Source organism: Eretmochelys imbricata, chromosome 2 (assembly GCF_965152235.1).
Source record: "Eretmochelys imbricata isolate rEreImb1 chromosome 2, rEreImb1.hap1, whole genome shotgun sequence".
NCBI lineage: Eukaryota > Metazoa > Chordata > Testudines > Cheloniidae > Eretmochelys > Eretmochelys imbricata.
This window is the reverse complement of record NC_135573.1, coordinates 58,674,052-58,693,860: the sequence shown is the minus strand read 5'-3', so window position 1 is coordinate 58,693,860 and position 19,809 is coordinate 58,674,052. Positions and strand designations below refer to the sequence as shown.

Below are 19,809 nucleotides of genomic sequence, written 5' to 3'. Positions count from 1 at the left end.
CGTTAACATGTTTGCATTGCAAATGCCAGTACACGTATGTAAAACAAAAAAATTAAAACAAAACTGTGTAATTAGAGCTACAGTATCTTTACAGTAATTAAAGAATCAATAGGTCAGCCCTCAAAAAAAAAATCTTAACTTTTTGGCTGTAAAAAATTTAAATATTATAGTCCTGTCTTTTATAGTTACAAGAAAAAAGATTTGAGTTAAATTTCATGCTGGAAAAAGCTTTCAGAAAGTCTTGAAATAAATTAAAAAAAAAAGTCAACTGACCTATAGCATTCTCATAACCTTTTCCTTATCAGAGAATTTGTGCTGGAGACTCTGATATGAAAACAACAGATAAGCTAGCCTTTCATCTCTAAAGACGCAAGTTCCATTTTGTGCATCAAGTGTAACAAGTAAAATGATTTTGATGGTCTACATGCATATATTTGTGGACATGTCTGTATAACACAAGCACTTAGTCAGCATGTCTTGAAATTTCTGTTGAGAGGCCCAAAGACAGGAATAATAGAGGTGCTACAGGGCAAAAATGAAGTATATTGGGAGACTTGCGTAGACAAGCTTGCATGTGTCTCCCCATAAACTAGGCAGTATTGTCCGTCTCTCACTTCTGTGAGAACTAAAAACACATCCTCTTGAAACATTTTTTAAAAGAGTTTTTCTCTTCACAGGCCCACTTTTACCTCATCATGCTGTTATCATAATGATGAATCAGTTAGCTGGTGAGAACATCCATGACAAAAAGTTAGTGGAAAAATACATTATTAAACTTATCCGCAGACCAAGATTCTCTTCTGAGAACATTTGATTTAAAAGCAAGTACCTCCAATATCATTAGTAGGCTATAGGTAACTGACACACTAAACTGCTTTTTGTGGGAGTGTTTAAAATTAATATAGAGTGCACATTAGAGGTGCCATATTGACCGCACTAAAATACTAAGTCCCATATTCACACACAGCATGTTCAAATGTGCGAGCTACCATAACATATGCCTTAATTCCTAACAGGCAAGAAATTATTCCAGTCTCCATAAACATTCTTCAATCCTGGACTTCCGCATTGAACCAGTCACTAAGAGTGCCAACTGTGATATTTCCACTTGAAATCCCACCAAGAGCAACAACGTTTTACACTCAATAAAGAATAATCAAAATAACAAATTTCAGTCCCCAACACATAGGGATGTATTCTATCCAGCAACTTAAAGGTGAAAAGGCTCTGTGTGCTAGCACCTTTACATTTTCAGTTTGGTGCACATTATAAATTTTTTCTTCTTCAGGGTTCACACTGTTCTTTGTCCAGCCACATGCATCTAGATATTGTAAGAATGTGCAGTCCCGTGATTTCCATACCATCAGGCCTGCATTCCAAGTCTTACTGCTATTGCTTGGCTCAATGAATATGCAAATGCTAAATAAATAAATTGCTGCTCATAAGATATGTAAATTCACACTATGTTCTAAAGTTCCCTAATAGAGGATCATATCATCTGTACTATGTAGGACTTATGAATAAGTCAGCATCTTTAATACTGATTTTCCTCCTTGATTTATGATCTTTAAACTCTTTCCCCTATATTTATATATATAAATATAGATTTAATATTTTGGAGTATTATTTTAGCACAATATAATTTATCTATTCCAGAGAACAAGTTTAATAATATACAAAAAATATAATTAGGCATTGCAGAGGTTATATTTTAACCTAAAATACACATAAAAAGGCTTTTCAGAATAAAAATTGTCTGAGTGCACTTAAGAAATAGTAAGATTTTCTGTCACTCATAATTGCCAAAATGAGAACAATGCACAAGTAAGACCAGCTATTATAATAATAAAAGATTTTGTTACAGAAGTCATTTAAGGAAATTCAAGACTGTCATGCAGTTGTATCATTTTATTTCTAAAGGAAAATACTCATGTAATGTTAGTATATTATGTGGCTTTAAACGATTAATTTATTTTAAGCTTTGATAAATTCATTATTGTTTTTTTAAAGGAATTTGTGCCAAAATGACTTAAAAAAAATCTCTTATTTATTAGAGTAAGTCCGAATTCTAATGGCCTATAGTATATTAAAAAATAAACTGAAAAAAAAAGTCATAGCTGTGAACAAAAATTATACAAGCTAGAATCAGTGCATATTCAATAGCTATTTTTCAAACTCTCTACTATCTCATAATAAATAATAATAATATAACCACCAACAAAATTACTTCAGTGAGAATACTCGTGGGAGTAACATTGCATAATAAGTAAGTATTTGCAGGGATCCAGCCCTTGGTCCATAAAGGATTAAGTTTCTCCAATTAATTATTTTTGACCTTGCAAAAACTGCCCAAGACTGCCTGAAAATGGACACAACAGCTAAAAACCTGCATTATTTTTAATCCTGCACCCCAAATTTATCAAACTATATAGGATGTCATTTTACATGTCATATTTCTGCCTCATGTGACTTGTAAACAGCTAAGCTACTGAATCATTAAATATAGGGTGGTGTTTGTGTAATGGAAATAGTGCTGACAAACCATTAACTGTACTGAAACAAGTAGACAGCTAATAAAATACAGCTACTGATGAAACAAATATGAATTATCTTTTATCCAAACTGTACTCCATTTTACCACTTTGCTAAGATATTATTTACATCTGCTAAAAATACTGTTTTAATGCATAGCAAGTGTTCTGATAATTGTATTATCCACTGTTAAATCTGCAAGCTATTTGCTACCCTAAACTTCATTATCTTGACATCTAAAAGTCAAAGAATTCTTCTGTAAGACTGAAATTCCCAAGAAGAGAAAACTCAGATCGTGTCTACAAGCACACAGTGGAATCACAGCTGACGATGCACATCTTCTTCTGGACGTCTCCATATGCTCAAGAGTTTTCTCCCTCTCTCCACCCTCTAGCCATGCATTAAGGGACTTACTATCTGCCATCAGGAGCACAGCTGCCAACTTTCACATGATAAATAAGCACCCCGACTTTCACAATAAGCCAAAAATCAAGCTAATCCCATTTCAAAACAAGGCCAAAACAAGCCAATCCCTAAGAACCCCAACACTCTATGTAACTAGATCCCTCCGGCCTGCAGTCTAGGACTGTGGTAGGCCCACTGTGTACCCCTGACTCTCTCCCCCTTTTGCCCCTGCTTGCCCCCGCTTGCCAGGAGCCGATCAAAAAAAAGAAGCAACAAGCCAAATAAGAAACTACCCAACAAGCAACTCACAAGCCAGTTAAGCCAAAAACAAGCCCAATATCTGCATTTTTTTCGTGGGTTTGGCATGTCTGATCAGGAGTATTGAAAATAGCGTAGTGAAGAGAGAAATGCACAGAATTTTGCAAATACTGCATTGAGACTGGATTGTATTTTTATTTTATTGTTTGAGAAGCCAATGACAGTAAAAGCATTAAGTATAAAAAGAACATGACAAACATGAATTTGATCCAACCACCCTTTTCATTATTCAATGCACAATCTTTTCCTCAGAGAACAAAGAGAATTTGGTTTTTATTTCAATTTAGCAAACACCGATTTAAAAAAAAAAAAAAAAAGTAATGAACAGAGTTTCCTCACACCTCACATTTGAGCAACCCTGTAGTCTCAGGGATTCTCGTCTAGGATTCTTGCATGAGCTCCAGTTTAGCGCAGTACCACAGCTTCTGTCAATATACCAGTGACATCATCAACAAAGGAAAAGAGCAGAAGACAGTGGGCATTGTAGTAGCAGCTGTCTTTCTAAATGACTGTTATTCCTGCAGAGTAACTTGTGCTCGCTGCAGATGGAGCAGAGCCTCTTCCCTTTTATTTTAAAGTTAGGGGAAAAGTTGTGAATATCAAGACTTTACACAGTTTAAATCTACCTTTCTCCATAGAACTTCACAGCCTGTTTTATAAAGCACACTCTGCATCACAAATAGTGATAAAAACATAAACACCATTCTTTAATAACTCCCTTTTGAGTCTATAGCATTAGGGTAATTAATATGCTACATTAGATCTGGACAAATCCTAATGACCACACTTTTTTGTGTGCAAATGATCTTTGACCATTTTCTCCTTATATATCATGGCTCTGCGTTTAACAGCTTCAGCCTCCAACTACATTATCTTATCCATCAGCATCATGCTTATAAAAAAAAATACCAACCACTCCTTCCTCAAATACCTGAGTTTCAGGCACCAAAGACGGCAGCACAGTATACTAACGAACCCAAAGGGATTTACAAACTGCCTTTTTACAAAAGGGCCTTCATGGAGTGCAAAGGCAGTCATGCAACATTAGGACTATACAGATTCCTTTCTTTGTAAAATAAAGGCAAAGTCTAACCTAAAGCTTCAGAAAATAGGAAGTTAAGGGTTCCTCAAGGTTTTTACTTGAAGTGAACAAGCAACCACAATAATAAATAGTATAATCCACAAGATGATTAGGCCATGTTTCACCCCACATTAATAAATAACTCACTTATTTAAGCATTTATGAGATTGGAAAGAAGATACTTATTTTGTTAAAAAAAAAAAGTTCTGTTCTAAACATTTCTGTGGTCTGACTCCTTTTATAAAGGCTTGTGGATGAGACCTTACATCACCAAGATTGGTTGCATGGACATTAAAGATACCATGGCACTCTTCATAAACAGTAATTTGCCACAGTATCTTTGGCCAAGCTTCCTCTTCTCTCTGCTCACCCACTAACGTAGGTATAAGTGGAATTAACCCCTATGATCCACTCCCCAGGAATGGGAGTGGGGAAGGGTGTCAGCACATTGTATTATATACATATGCACTCCCCATGTGTGATACCTTCACTGTAGTCCATCAGCCAAAAGCTGTTGAAGTAGGGCAATAGCACAATCTAATTTTGGTCAAGTGACCGACTGCTTGCCATTCACATTGGTCATGAATATCTATGCAGCTGTGTGAACATAAGTAGACAACAGAACATCCTTGAGGAGAATAGGCTCGATCTAGGGTTGCCAACCCCCCATGATTGTCCTGGAATCTCCAGGAATTAAAGATAAATATTCAAATAAATATTATGTCATGTGATGAAACCTCCAGGAATATGTCCAATCAGAATTGGCAACCCTAGCTCAATCTGACATTATCCAGAGCTGGTGCTAGCCCACAGAGGCCCCTAAGCAGTAATATTTCCCCTTACCCCCGCACAACACATACTAAAAAAAAAAAACCAATAGGGGTCCCCTGGAGCTGCTTAGGGCCCTAAGCAATTGCTTAGTCTGCTTATGCCTAGTGCCAGCTCTGACATCAATGATATCAAACATGGACACTTCAGAAAAAGCTGGCCAATATAGCAGGCCAGCAATCCTTCAAAACTGTTGGGATTGCCTCTCATTATGTTTCCCACCTCTGCCATCAAGTGGGAGACAACCAGGAAATCAGCTGCTAGAGTTGATTTTATATAAGGAGGTCAGCAGATAAAAATCCAAAGATAAAACAAATGATGACAGTCTCCAGAGACAGTAGTAACAAAAAAACAAAAACAAAACTGCTTTCAGGTAAAAACAGTTCCTTCATTTGGGCAGACTACCCTCAGATGAGGAAAATCTCTGACTGTTTCTCTACTTGGGCAATACTGTATTGCTATAGCTCTCGACATATTTGTGTAGCTAGAGCCAAACTTCAGAATGTCATGACATTTTGCTAGCCCAGAATAAAAATCTACTTGCCTGCCCCTTACCAGAAAGAAAAGACAAAAAATCCAAAAGACAACGATACCTTTTTGTTTTTGGATGGGTGAATAAAGTATTCACCTTCAGCAAGCAGAACTTTTTAATAGCGGAATGCATGTACATAGAGGGGTGTTTATTTGTATACATACTTTGGATAAAGGTAAATATATTAACATGTGCTGAGTGTCTGATGTTATTAATACTTGGTGGTTGCTAGCAATCTTGTTGATTTTTAAACAAACAATTTCTAAGACTCCAATAACCTTAAGCAGGCTTCTTGCCTATAGTAAGAGAGAGCTGAACTTATAAATACACCTACCCTTCTCTGTAAAGAGGAGCATGTGGTTTCTATGCTAGGGAGAAATACTCAGGCCCATGAGTAGTTGGGCACAGAGACCAGGCTCCAATTACGCCTCACACAGGAATCTGTGGAAAGCAGAGGTACAAGAGGGCTCTACATTAGCTCACAGGGTCCCCTAGGGAATGGATGGAGTACAGTTTAAAACACATACACCTGGGTCCTCCATGCAGGGGGGGAGGAACTAGATACGAACCCCCTACCAGATCCTTCTGCATACATTGGGACTCAGGTGGCTGAATGAACGTGGGGGAGGTAACTCCTCCCCCTCCCCCCCTCACACAGGGGCCAGAGCCAGGGACATTGGAACACAACACAGGGTGTAATGCTACCAACGGCTACCATCACAATTTGTTACCAGTAGCAATTACTAAATTAGGTCTTCTTTTTGTTGCCCTGCCACAATTTGCTGCCTCTGCCTTTCCTCATTCTCTGTTCCGGGGGTAGCAAACTGTGATGTTTCAGGGCAACTCAGTCACAATATACTACCATTTTAAAATTTCTATTTTAAATTTGGACATAAATAAAGGAATTTTTGTCATTTGCAAGGGATTTTACAGAGTTAAATTGCAGGGCTACTGAATGTAAAACCCTAAAGAAAAGTATAGCTTTTTCTTTATTAATCTTTTTCCATTATAGATTAAATTTTTCATTACTGTAGGCCATGCAGTTTCTAATGTATACAAAAACACTAAAACTAGTGTAAAGCATTGTAAAAAAGTATTCAAAATACTTATGAATACCTTTTTAACAAAAGTTACAAGGCAGAAAATTTACCATTCTTCCTTATACAGACTCTCCCCTACCATCACTGTTACACATATTGATCAAGTTTTCAAAACAAAATTTGCACTTTGCTGCTTTGGCACAAACATATGAGTATATTGCTCCCCGATTGTCTTCCAAAGACATTTTCTCAGGCCTTTTTCTCACTGCTAAAATTGAGTGCTTTCTCCTTACTGAGGTTTTCCCTCAGAATACCCCCACATCCAGACCTTAGTTACCCCCTGTTAAACAAAATCACCTTTTTTAGCATTGAGAAAAAGGCCTAAGTGCTAGATTCACAAATGGAATTAAGAATTGAACACTCAGTATCACAACACCTAGTTTTTAGGCACCACGAAAATCATATGAACACCATTGCAATTCACAAATCCCGAGTAAGGTGCTTAAGCCCCCTATACAATGAATGAAGAGAAAGAGGCACCTCAGAGTGGAACCCCAAAAGCCTGCTCACTAGGCAGGAAGCTGCCTAAGACAGCCAACTGGAGATGCTGGCCAGAGGAGAGTGCTAAATTCTACCCCTTCACCCTCTTCAGAGCCTAAGACCCCGCTGCAAATAGATACCTAGCTCTGCCTGGTGATTCACGAATGAGAACCTCTCTCCTGGAGTTAGGTGACTTAAGTTCCTGAGTGGTTTCTTGAGAGAATGAGCTAGGCAGATGCCTAACTCCACACAAAACAGCCGGAGGAGGAGGAGCCCTCCTCGTACTTCTAGACGAATGGTTACAGCACACACCTGGAATGTGGGAAACCCCTGTTCAAATCCTGGAATTGAACCGGAGTCTTCCACATCCCAGGCAAGTTCTCTATCAATCTAGAAGTGATAAGGAAGATGATGGCACTGTGTCTGCCTCCAGTCAGATTCTGAATGGGACCCAAACCAGTACAGAGACTCTGAGAACACCTACCCAGATCGGGCCCAGCAAGCAAGATAAGCATAGCCCCACCCTCATCTTCTCTTATTCGTCAATCACTCTGCACCTTAAGTATGATATTGGCATCCTAGGGAAGCAGGGTGCATGATCAGAGGCAGAAAGTTTTACCCTGAGTATGTAGGTGCTGAGTTTAGACACCTAAAGAGTTTGGTGAGAGCTTGGGGAATTGCAGGGGAGCCTAAAATTGGGACTTAAAGCTAGATTCACAAAGGTTTAATTACCTACGTTTCAATTAAAAAAAAAAAAGAACAAAGAAGACAGGAAATTACAGACCAGTTGGCCTAAAACATCAATAACCGGAAAGATACTGGAACAAATTATTAAACAATCAATTTGTAGGTCCCTAGAGAATAACAGAATTATAATGAATAACCAGCATGGATATGTCAGAAACAAATCATGCCAAACTGACCAAATTTCCTTGACAGGGTTAATAACCTAGTGGATAAGGGGAAGCAGTAGATATGATATATCTTGATTTTAGTTAGGCTTTTGACAGTCCCACACAACCATCCCATAAGCAAACTAGGGAAATGTGGTCTAAATGAAATTGATATAAAGTGGGTGCGTAACTGGTTGAAAGACCATACTCAAAGAGTCATGATCAATGGTTCACTGTCAAACTGCAAGGGCATAGCTAGCAGATCCTACATAGCTTAGTCCTGCATCTGGTACTATTCAATATTTTCATTAATGACTTGGATAATGGAGTGGAGAGTATGCTTATAAAATCTGAAGATGACCCCAAGCTCGGAGAGGCTGCAATCACTTTGGAGGACAGGATTGGAATTCAAATGACCTTGACAAACTGGAGAATTAGTCTGAAATCAACAAGATGAAATTCGATAAAGACAAGTGCAAAGTACTACACTTAAGAAGGAAAAATCAAACACACAACTATAAAATGGGGAATAACTGGCTAGGTGGGAGTACTGCTGAAATGCATCTTGGTGGTACAGTGGATCACGGACTGAATGAAAGTTCAACAATATGATGCAGCTGTCAAAAAGGCTCATATTCTCAGGCGTATTAACAGGAGTGTTATAGGTAAGGCACGGGAAGTAATTGTCCAGCTCTACTCTGCACTGGTGAGGCCTCATCTGGAGTACTTGTCTAATTCTGGACACCACACTTTAGACACTTGTGGACAAATTGGACAGAGTCCAAAGAAGAGCAACAAAAATGATAAAAGATTTTAAAAAATCTGATCTATGAGGAAAGGTTAAAAACTGGGCATGTTTAGTCTTGAGAAAAGACAGTTTTCAAAAATGTTAAGGGCTTTTATAAAGAAGACTGCGAACAATTGTCCTCCACGTCCACTGAAGATCAGCCAAAAAATAATGAGCTTAATCTGCAGCAAGGGAGATTTAGGTTAGATATTAGGAAAAAACTAATGATAAGGGTAGTTAAAAACTGGAATAGGCTTCCAAGGGAGATTGTGGCATCTCCATCATTGGATGTTTTTAACAGGTTGGAAAACTACCAGTCAGGGATGCTCTAGGTTTACTTCCTACTGCCACAGCACAAGGGGCTGGATTTGATGATTTCTCAAGGCCTTTTCCATCCCTACATTTCTATCACTCTATGATTCTATAATGTGGCCATAATATACATGTCCAGCTTCTTCAGATGTTCATAAGAATGTCAGCATCCTCCTCCTTTTCAAAATATTTCCCCATGTTGTCAGCAAAACCATCCCTCACAGTGTGCATGTGAATTCTCTTGCATTGATCAGTCACTGATGTCACAGGGTTGTCATCAGCAGATATATTTATAACATTTCCCCCTCTTGAGATCTGATTACCTCAGCTATAAGGTGAGTAAACAGGGAGTGACCTGCCAAGCAGCTTTCCTACAATGAAAACATCCTATACAGCTTCACAAATACGGAGCATGTCTAGTAACCACCACTCCCTATTTATGGATGTTTCTGGGTCAGGTGATCAGCCCTGCACAATGCAAGTGTGCTGAGACACAACATCACAATGTTCCAAGTGACCTGAAAACACTTCTGTCACAGCTTATCATATTCTGGTACACCTTTGTGGGTATCACAATAATGGACTGATTAATACTACCATCATAATGCAAAAAAGATGTAAACACAACAAATGCTGTGTTTATAAAAGTTAAATTTTCCTGGGAGCACATGAGTAGTACAAGATAAGGTTTATAACGTGTGTGGTTAGCAAGCAGCAGAGGCCGAGATCAAAGAAGAATCTATACAGTTATAGCACCAAATACATGGCTCAATTGGTTAATTCTAATGGGACTTTGTATGCATTACTCATAGTGAGGATCAACGTACAGCTAGGCCAATACTCTGTGTGCACAGCAGGATCTAGCATGACGCTGCCGGGTCTTCAATCTCCTGCTCATGAAAGATGTCCTGACCAGTACAGGACAAAAAGAAGGAGCAAGATCATCCAAAAATTGAACCTTAAACCATTTATTGAAATTTCGTCAGGCCAAAGGTAATAAACGAATTTGAGGGGGGGAAGCCTCTAAATTCCTTTAGTTTAAAATGCTTTAACTGATTTTCCAGACATTCAGACACTAATACATCCGATGGCAAAGGAGCAGTGTTTGATACTGATTGTGTGGCTGAGTTTTCAAGCTATGAATAATAATGGGTAATTGAACATCTGAGTCAGCACTACCGTCTGTGTACTTAGTGTTAAGAAAATGTGTGGTTTTGCCATCCGTTAACTACCATGCATTAGCTATCCCCCTCTAAAAACATAGTGGAGACAAGGCACTTTAGTTTCTCCAAAAAGCAACAAATGCCAGATTTTTAAAAGGTATTTAGTAGGGCTGTCAAACAATTAAAAAAATTAATTGCAATTAATCGCACTGTTAAACAATACTAGAATACCATTTATTTCAATATTTTTGGATGTTTTCTACATTTTCAAATATACTGATTTCAATTACAACAGAATACAAAGTGTACAGTGCTCACTTTATATTTGTTTTTGCTTACACGTGTTTGCACTGTAAAATCACAAAATAGTATTTTTCAATTCACCTAACACTAGTACTATAGTGCAATCTCTTTATCATGAAAGTTGAACTTACGAATGTAGAATTATGTACAAAAACTGCATTCAAAAATAAAAATGTAAAATTTTAGAGGCTGCAAGTCCACTCAGTCCTACTTCATCTTCAGCCAAGCACTTGGACAAACGAGTTTGTTTATATTTGCAGGAGCTAATGCTGCCCGCTTCTGTTTACAATGTAACCTGAAAGTGAGAACAGGCGTTCTCATGGCACTGTTGTAGCCGGTGTCGCGAGATATTTACGTGCCAGATGTACTAAAGATTTATATGTCCCTTCATGCTTCAACCACCATTCCAGGGGACACGTGTCCATGCTGATGACTGGTTCTGCTCGATAACAACCCAAAGCAGTGAAGACCAACGCATGTTCATCTTCATTATCTGCGTCAGATGCCACCAGCACAAGGTTGATTTTCCCTTTTGGTGGTTTGGGTTCTGTAGTTTTCGCATCGGAGCGTTGCTCTTTTAAGACTTCTGAAAGCATGCTGCACACCTTGTCCCCCTCAGATTTTGGAAGGCACTTCAGATTCTTAAACCTTGCGTCGAGTGCTGTAGCTATCTTTAGAAATCTCACATTGGTACTTCTTTGCGTTTTGTCAAATCTTCAGTGCAAGCGTTCTTAAAATGAACAACTTGTGCTGGGTCATCATCTGAGGCTGCTATAACATGAAATATTCGGAAGAATGCGGGTAAAACAGATCAGGGGACATACAATTCTCTCCCAACGAGTTCTGTCACAAATTTAATTAACACATTCTTTTTTTTTTTTTTAAACAAGCATCATCAGCATGGAAGCATGTCCTTTGGAATGCTGGCCGAAGCACGAAGGGGCATCCGAATGTTTAGAATATCTGGCAAGTAAATACCTTGCAATGCCGGCTATACAAGTGCCATGCAAATGCCTGTTCTTACTTTCTGGTGACATTGTAAATAAGAAAAGGGCAGCATTATCTCCTGTAAATGTAAACAAACTTGTTCGTATTGGTGATTGACTGAACAAGAAGTAGGACTGAGTGGATTTGTAGTCTCTGGAGATTTACACTGGGGTTTGTTTGTTTGTTTGTTTGTTTTAAGAGTGCCGCTATGTAACAATAACAAAAATCTATATTTGTAATTTGCACTTTCAGGACAAATGGACTGCACTACATTACCTGTAATGAGGTGAATTAAAAAATACTATTTGTTTATCATTTTTACAGTGCAAATATTAGTAATCAAAAATAATATACACTTTGTATTCTGTAATTGAAATCAATATATATGAAAATGTACAAAAACATCCAAAATCTTTAATAAATTTCAATTGGTATTGTATTGGTTAACAGTGTGATTAAAACTGCTATTAATCATGATTAATTTTTTGAGTTAATCACGTGATTTAACTGCGATTAATCAACAGCCCAATATTTAGGTAACGAGTGGGATTTTCAAAAGCATCTAGCTGCTTCCCATCTGTTAAAATCTGGCCTGCAGCGACTATCTGGGAACCAAGTTCTACACAAAAATGGTGATTCATGAAAGAGGACAAGAGTGTTGGACAGATAAGCTAAACAACGTTGATAAAGGCAATCCCCATGGTTTGATTAAAGGAAACTGAAGAAGTTTTGACATCAACACAGGAAATCAGTCAGCACTGATGTCACATGACCCAAAGAATAAACTTGTGTATTAAAAAAAACCAAAAAATTTAGAACTAAGAAGGAATGTCACAGTACAGACAGGAAGTGCTATAATAGAAACACTGACTTGATTGCTGAAGCTAATAGCAACTATTAATACTTTAAATGATTAGTTATTAAAAACATCAATTAAATAACACAATGTTAAAGAACATAAATGAGGAAATACAAAGAGAAATAAAAATAACATTTTAAAAAGTAAAAAACTTCAAGGAGTGAAACTCTATTCACAGTGGCTTGCAAGGAAAAGCCAGTGGCATTCAAGCAATCAGAACAGCAGATAAAACAAGTCTGTGAACTGATATGAGGCTTTATTCAGCCATATAAACTGATAAAGGATTCCTTTAAACACTAAAAACATCTGTGACAATTATGATTTGTAAATGGGTGGAGACAGGTCAATGTAAAATATTTCACTGAATCAAGTCTCTTTAGCAGCTCAATACAGCATATCATATAGGGAAGTGCTGCCCTGTGGGGGCACTGGACACAATGTGCCTTTAGGAGCACAACCCTGGGCAGCGGGAGCTAGGACGTCCCCTCCTCTCAGGGGAAAATGCCTCCCCCCCCCCAACACTCTTTCTTTTGCAGCCACTGCACATGTGGTAACTGTCACCCCTCTGCCCCCTCCCCACCGCAGGGATTTCCCCTCTGCCGCCGCCTGAACCCCAGCCCCTACCCCACATCCTTGCTCTCGCCCCTCAGCCCCTCCCCTGCCTCCAGCTGTCTGACCGGCCCTTGCATTCCATTGGGCCCCCTGCATAGACTCCGCCCCTCGCAGTAAGGGCAGGGTCGAGACAGCGGCTTCAGCAGCTGTTGCTGCGCATGCTTCCTTGATAGGAGCATGCTCAGTACCAGCCACGCAGCAAATCCAGAGGGGTAGTTGTTTGTAACCTGACACCGGCCCCCCGCGCGCGCACCCGGGGTCCCGGGGAAACGGTGGGAAGAGGCGGCTCTAGTGTCACCCTCCCCCCACCGCTCGGCCGCTGACGCCGTCGCCGTCACCGTCACCGCCTCCTCCCCTCCATCCCCACCCCCGGCGAGCGCCCCGCCCCGCCAGCGACACCAGCGGAGCCCCGGCCCCGCGAGCCCCTCCCCGCGGGCGGCGCCGCACACAGCACTGCGGCGGCCGGGAGTCCCGGGGCGTAGGCGGCCGCAGGGCAGGGGCCCGGCCGCGGGGAGGGGCTGCCCGGCTTCACGCGCCCACGCCCCCGCGCAGAAAGTTAAAGAGAAGTGAAGTTGCCCGTGGCCGGGCGCGGAGCGCTGGGACTGGGGGGCGAGGGGGGAGCGCAGCCGCCCCAGCCCCGTTTCCCTGCCGCTCACATACACACCGACCCCACGGGCGGAGGGGAACGGTCCCTTGTCCCCCGTCCCCCGCATTCCCCAAGGCACCCCACCGTCCCGGGGGGCGAACAGTCCAGTCCTAGTGCCGCTCTGCCGCCCCGGAAACAGCCGCCGCCGCCCGCTCCGGCTCAGCCAGGAAAGGGGACAAGCCCCCTCCCCACAAGGCCCCCACTGCACCCCGCATCCTCAGCAAAGGGGGAGTAATCGCCCCCATTTCCACTGAGAGTGCAAACCGCTCCCCTGCTTGACCAATCCTCACTGCACCCCGCTGGCTGGAAGCGGAGCTAACCCCGCTGCGACACCCGCAGCCCCCCAACTCCTCTCCCTTCGCTGCGGAGGGGGAGCAGCCGCCCCCTCCCCCTGCCATCAGCTGCCTTTCTGTGGCTCCCCCGCCACCATTGCCCGAGCCACGGCGGGTCCCCGAGCTTACACAACCCGGCTGGGAGGCAGCAGCGGGCAGCCCCCCGCGGGCAGCCCCAGCCCGGCCGAGGGGGCGGCATGCGGGAGTGTTTACCGGGGTCAGTCATGTCTTCGGCTGCCGGGGCTGCCGCAGGCGCTGACCTTCGCTTTGCAAGATAAAGCTGTGGCTGCGGCCGCCATGTTCCCGTTTTAATAACTGGCTGCTTGTTTATTTCAATGGAGACAGACCCTCCCACAACTCCCCCCGCTATCCGGAGAGGAGGAGGGGCGGGGAGCGCCGCCGCGAGGCGCAGTCCCTCCCTCCTTCCCCCGGCGCTACTCGCCGAGGCTCCCTGGCCGCCAGCGAGGAGGAAACTTCCTCCCCGCGCTGATGCTTTCCATGAAACACCCCGGGCTGCCTCTGGCCCTGCTCTGGAAGGGAGAGCGCGACCCGGGGGTTGCCCAGTGCGCTTAGGTGAGGGGGGGAAAACGGCCCATTGAAACCTACGCAGCCCACGAAGAAACCCCTCAGCCGCCGGGCTTGGAGCTGCGACTGTGGTGGCCCTCTGCCAGCCGTCCTCCAGGGAGTCGTCTTCCCCAGTCGCTGAGACTTGAGAGAGCGGCTCTGCGCTGGTTTGTACGGCCGCCGTGTTCACCACAAGGAGGGAGCAGCCCTGGCTCCTACCTCCCCACCACTCAAAAACAAAGTGCGCCGGGCGGGGGGGTTGGAAATAGTGTCCTAAGCGAGCTCCATGAGATTCACAACGTGGAAAGGCGAGTTTCTGAAAACACAGGCACCCTTTACTGGATCTGGAAAAGCAAATGTCGTAGCTTTGTGAAAATGTGGCAAGTAGTGTAGTGGGGAGCGCACAGCCAGTTCAGTGCTAGATCCAGCACACACAATTGTCCACCGTTTTTTAAAAAACAACTTTATGCAGATTAGAAACATCAAACTATTCCATTTGTACCCACTCTAATTTTCCTCATATTCTTAGATAAATACCGTGGCACTATATTTTTCTGCTAGACCCCCCCCCCCCCCGTGTCCCGAGAGTATTACTAAAAAAGGAGTACTTGTGGCACCTTAGAGACTAACAAATTTATTTGAGCATAAGCTTTGTGAGTTACAGCTCACTTCATCGGATGAATGCATCATACATCCAAGGAAGTGAGCTGTAGCTCACGAAAGCTTATGCTCAAATAAATTTGTTAGTCTCTAAGATGCCAAAAGTACTCTTTTTCTTTTTGCGGATACAGACTAACACGGCTGCTACTCTGAAAAGGGTATTACTGTGGGTGATAGGTACCAAATGCTTAAGTTTGGTTAACATTAAGTTTGCCCAATACTTTCCTGTATAATACTCCAATGTATGGTTATCACTTGGCTGGTATTTGACGGGCCTGGCTGGTTTTTTTTTTATGGATTTGCCAGTTGCCAGAAAAATAATTTGCTGGGTTTTTTTTTTTTTACATAGGTCTAAAATTTTGCATGATCATCACAATACACTGTGATATCTAATGTTAAAAGTTTATATGTCCAGCTAAAAATGCTGCAGTGTTCCTACTTCCAGAGTTTAAGTAAGAAAATGATGTTATCAATCTTATCTATATGTAAAAAGAAAAGGAGTACTTGTGGCACCTTAGAGACTAACCAATTTATTTGAGCATCCGATGAAGTGAGCTGTAGCTCACGAAAGCTTATGCTCAAATAAATTTGTTAGTCTCTAAGGTGCCACAAGTACTCCTTTTCTTTTTGCAAATACAGACTAACGTGGCTGCTACTCTGAAACTTATCTATATGTGTTATTTCTCATATTATAAGTGGCTGTTGGGAGAAGGAAAGTGGCGGAGTTGCCTTGTGGTTGGGGTTGCAGTGGGCTTACCTTTGTGTGTGGTGGGGGGATTGCGGCTTTTTGCATTTCAAAGGTGGTTATTCTACTCCAGTGCCATGGTGCTATAATTTTCTGCTAGACCCCAAAGGATATTATTGTAGGTAATACAGATACCAAAAGCCTATCATTAAGTTTGCCCAACACTTTCCTGTATAATACTCCATTTTCAGTCCCTTATAACATTGCTAAATATTAACTGTCTTAGTTGAAACTCCCTGTGCTGTGTGTTTGCTGAAGACTGAATTTTTAAGTTTCAGCAAAAATGGTTCAGCCATTTCTCAGAACAAGATTAAGGAAAGCTAGGTTGTTTTGTCCATGTTTTAAAAAATCTTACAGCACTTTCATTGAGAAGCTCTAGTGCCTCCATATTCTGCAGCTGGGGGGGACAGAGACACTAGTGTCACCTTTTGTCATCCTTGTAAAAATTTACCAATATTTGAACAAGTTAGGAGCCTCTTTCTGTTTGCACCTGTTCATTAAAGACTTGTTAGAGTTTGGCAGCTAAATTCTCCACAGCTTACACCAGCACAGAGTACGTTCCACCCTTTCTTGGCTCCGGTATTTGACCGGACTGCTGTTTGCCGTCCTCACAGAGCAACTGAGCCCACTCCATCCCAGGGCTGCAAGAAGGGAACAGGATACTTCTTACAATTGCTCCTCCCATCAATCAGGCCACTCACAGAAAACTGATAGCAGGGAAACACTCCTATGCTTTCCATGTTTCCCCTTGTTTGTAGCCAGAGAAGCCTGCCTGGCAGGGAAGTGAGGAAGAGAAAGACTGGAACAAAAGTCAGAGTGGAAAGGAAACGGGGAAGGTTAAAGTTTGAGGGAGGTGACTAGGATGAGAACAGGTTGGCCAGGCCAAGGCCAGGGCCAAAAAAGTTAGGTTTGGAGGCAGACAGAGGAGAAGAGTCTGTAACCACTAAGATACACTCCACCTCAGAACCTGGAAGAGAGCCAGGGATTCCAGTGTCTCGTTATCCCTGGCCCTCATTTTCAATTAGCTGTGAAGCCCACTGGCAAAATGTTTCTTATCTCCCTCTAGTGGCTCACCCACTTAAAGGATGGCAGTCTACTACTGCTACTAGTTACTATATTAGCTCCAGTGGCAGAGGTCTGTGCTGTGGAGCAGGCAGTTCTAATCCTGTTCATAAGCCATGTGGGAATCATCATGATTCCACATGATGGCATTTTTATTCAGTTTACTGTTTTGGAAAGCTAGGAAATTATATTTTAAAAACTGCATTAAAAACATTAAGGTTGCAAAGTTGAGGGCTCAAAATTAGGAAATACCATGGCCCTCATGCATATAAATTGATATAATTTTTAATTATTTTATTGCATACTATTTTTTCCACAGTCTCATTCAGTGGTGTGAATTTAAAGCATTATTGTTTTATTGGTATAACTCCCCATGTGGATACTCTTATTCGGGTATAGGAATGTCTTTTTCTAGTTTAGCTTATGCCACTTTGGAAGCAGTTTAAGCAAAGGCCATGTCTACACTACTACTTATGTTGGCAAAACTTATGTTGCTCAGAGCTATGGAAAAAAAAAAACACTACACCCCTGAGCGACATACGTTTCACTGGCATAAGTGATAGTGTGCACAGCACTTCTCCCGCCAGCATAGTTACCACCACTGGTTGAGATGGTTTTATTATGTCGATAGGAGAGCTCTCTCCCATCAGCATAGAGCAGCTACATGAGTGATCTTACAGCAGTGCAGCTGTGTTGGTACAGCTGTGTCGCTGTAAGCTTGCTGAGTAAGACAGCCTAAGTCAAAAAAGCCACTCTAATTCTGGAACAACAGTGTCCACCTGGGGGAGTAATTTAACTTTACTGATATAATTATTATATACAATTATACCAGTATAACTGGAAAAATCTTCCGTGTAGATAAACCTTTAGAGTGGGATTTTCAGAAATGCCTAAGTGATTTAGGAGCAAAAGTCCTAATGATATGTCAATATAACTAACTCCCAATATGGATACAATAAAATGACTTGTGTATCACTTTCTGAAATTTACCACCAGCATCAACACGCTCACACTCCAAACAAAATATTTTTTAACTTTCTATGAATGTTGTATTAAATAAATATGTATTTATAATATTTATTTTCAGATAAAAAATTAAGCTGGAGTGAAAGTTAAGAGCATAACAGTAATTTAAAGGATGGAAAACCTTCCAAACATATAATAAAAAGCATCAAAAAATAAAGCCATAGTTTGAATTTCTTTTAAGTGCAATTTTAATATTTGAAAGCGCAGGGATGCACAGTTAACAAGCCCAAAACCCCACCTTAGTTTTGCTCCTGTTGTGGTACCCTCAAAAAATAATTCGTAGACAACTTTATCCAGCAATAACAAACAGCTTCATCTCAGAGATCAAACATGTGAATGTTTTACTCCTAAGTCAAAGGTTGTGCAAAGTCTAGTCTGCAGAGCTATACACTAGGTACAGATAAAGATGTACTTTATAAATTGTAATTAAACAGATTTCACACTAAAAGCCATCATTGTATATTCTTCATATAGATTTCTTGTGCCACCACTTATCAGTAAATCTGTATCTATATACACAAATTTACTGGCTAATGAAGTTTTAGCACTTTACATAAAAAGCAAAGGTTAGTGTGGTGTCAAAGCATACCCTTACAACTGGAATCATATTTATACGTCTGTTCAAGATGTACAACTACAGTACATGCACCAGATTTAAGATCTGTTTCCTCATACTACAGGCTTCTTAACATCATAATGGAAAAAAGATGATGCTAAGATGGACAAATAGCAGTGATTTGGTCATTTTTCCAAACTTATATTCACAGACATCATTTGGCAACTTAGTTTCTTTAGAAAAAGTTATTGATCCACAAACAACATTGTACAGCATAGAAGCTTGACTCTACAAACCCCTAGCATTTTCAGAAATAGGCCCGAGTTATGAAAGGAACAAAGAAGGAAATATAGGAGGGTGGCATCACAGCAGGTATAATAAGGTATTTCAGATCCATTCACTTCAAATTGTTTGTGTTTTATATTTAAACTTCCTCCCCGATGTGCTTTTTTATAATTAATTTTTCTAAAAAAAATCTTAAATTACTGATATATACTCTCAGCCATAAACTCCAGTATAATCAGGGTTGTGTGTGGAAACTTCCTTACTTTTAAAAACATTTAGAAATGTTTATGATCCCAGGCCCATACAGTGGGAAGTAGGGCACAGATTCTTCATTCCCCAAGACTTCTTCCTTCTCTTTCCAGCCTCATGAACCTTATTGGGCTCCTCAGTCATTTGAAAGCTAGTTTGTTGAGGCAGTCAGACCTAACTTATTATGGCTCATCAGGTGGCTGTTGGAGCTGAAGAACCTCTTATTTCTCTGTAGGAGAACAGGAAGTCTTTATTCCTTAGCGGTGGGCCAGGGAGCAGTAGGATGACATGAGAAGCTGGGGAATGATCCTATGTCCATCTCTCGCTGTGGGCTCCTCTTCCACTCTCCAAGTTCTTTTCTGCTCACATTTCCTGTATACTCTCATTTGTTGGTCCTGGAGGACTTCTGCACTCTTCCAGAATCAGAGAATAGTAGCAAACTGGCAGGACACTTCACAGGATGAAAGTAGTTTGTCTAGCACCTTATCCATT

At 41.2% G+C, this 19,809-nt stretch overlaps 1 protein-coding gene across 5 annotated transcripts in view; it reads right to left on the bottom strand.

Annotated features, from left to right (window-relative positions):
- The window catches only part of NCOA2 (nuclear receptor coactivator 2), a 255,379-nt gene extending 240,896 nt beyond the window's left edge, over nt 1-14,483 (bottom strand). For all 5 annotated transcript variants that reach the window (XM_077810162.1, XM_077810156.1, XM_077810159.1 and 2 more), the window contains exon 1: nt 14,384-14,483. The gene's annotated coding sequence lies outside the window, so the exon portion shown is untranslated. The remainder of the gene's footprint in view (nt 1-14,383) is intronic.
- Nucleotides 14,484-19,809: the final 5,326 nt, after the last annotated feature.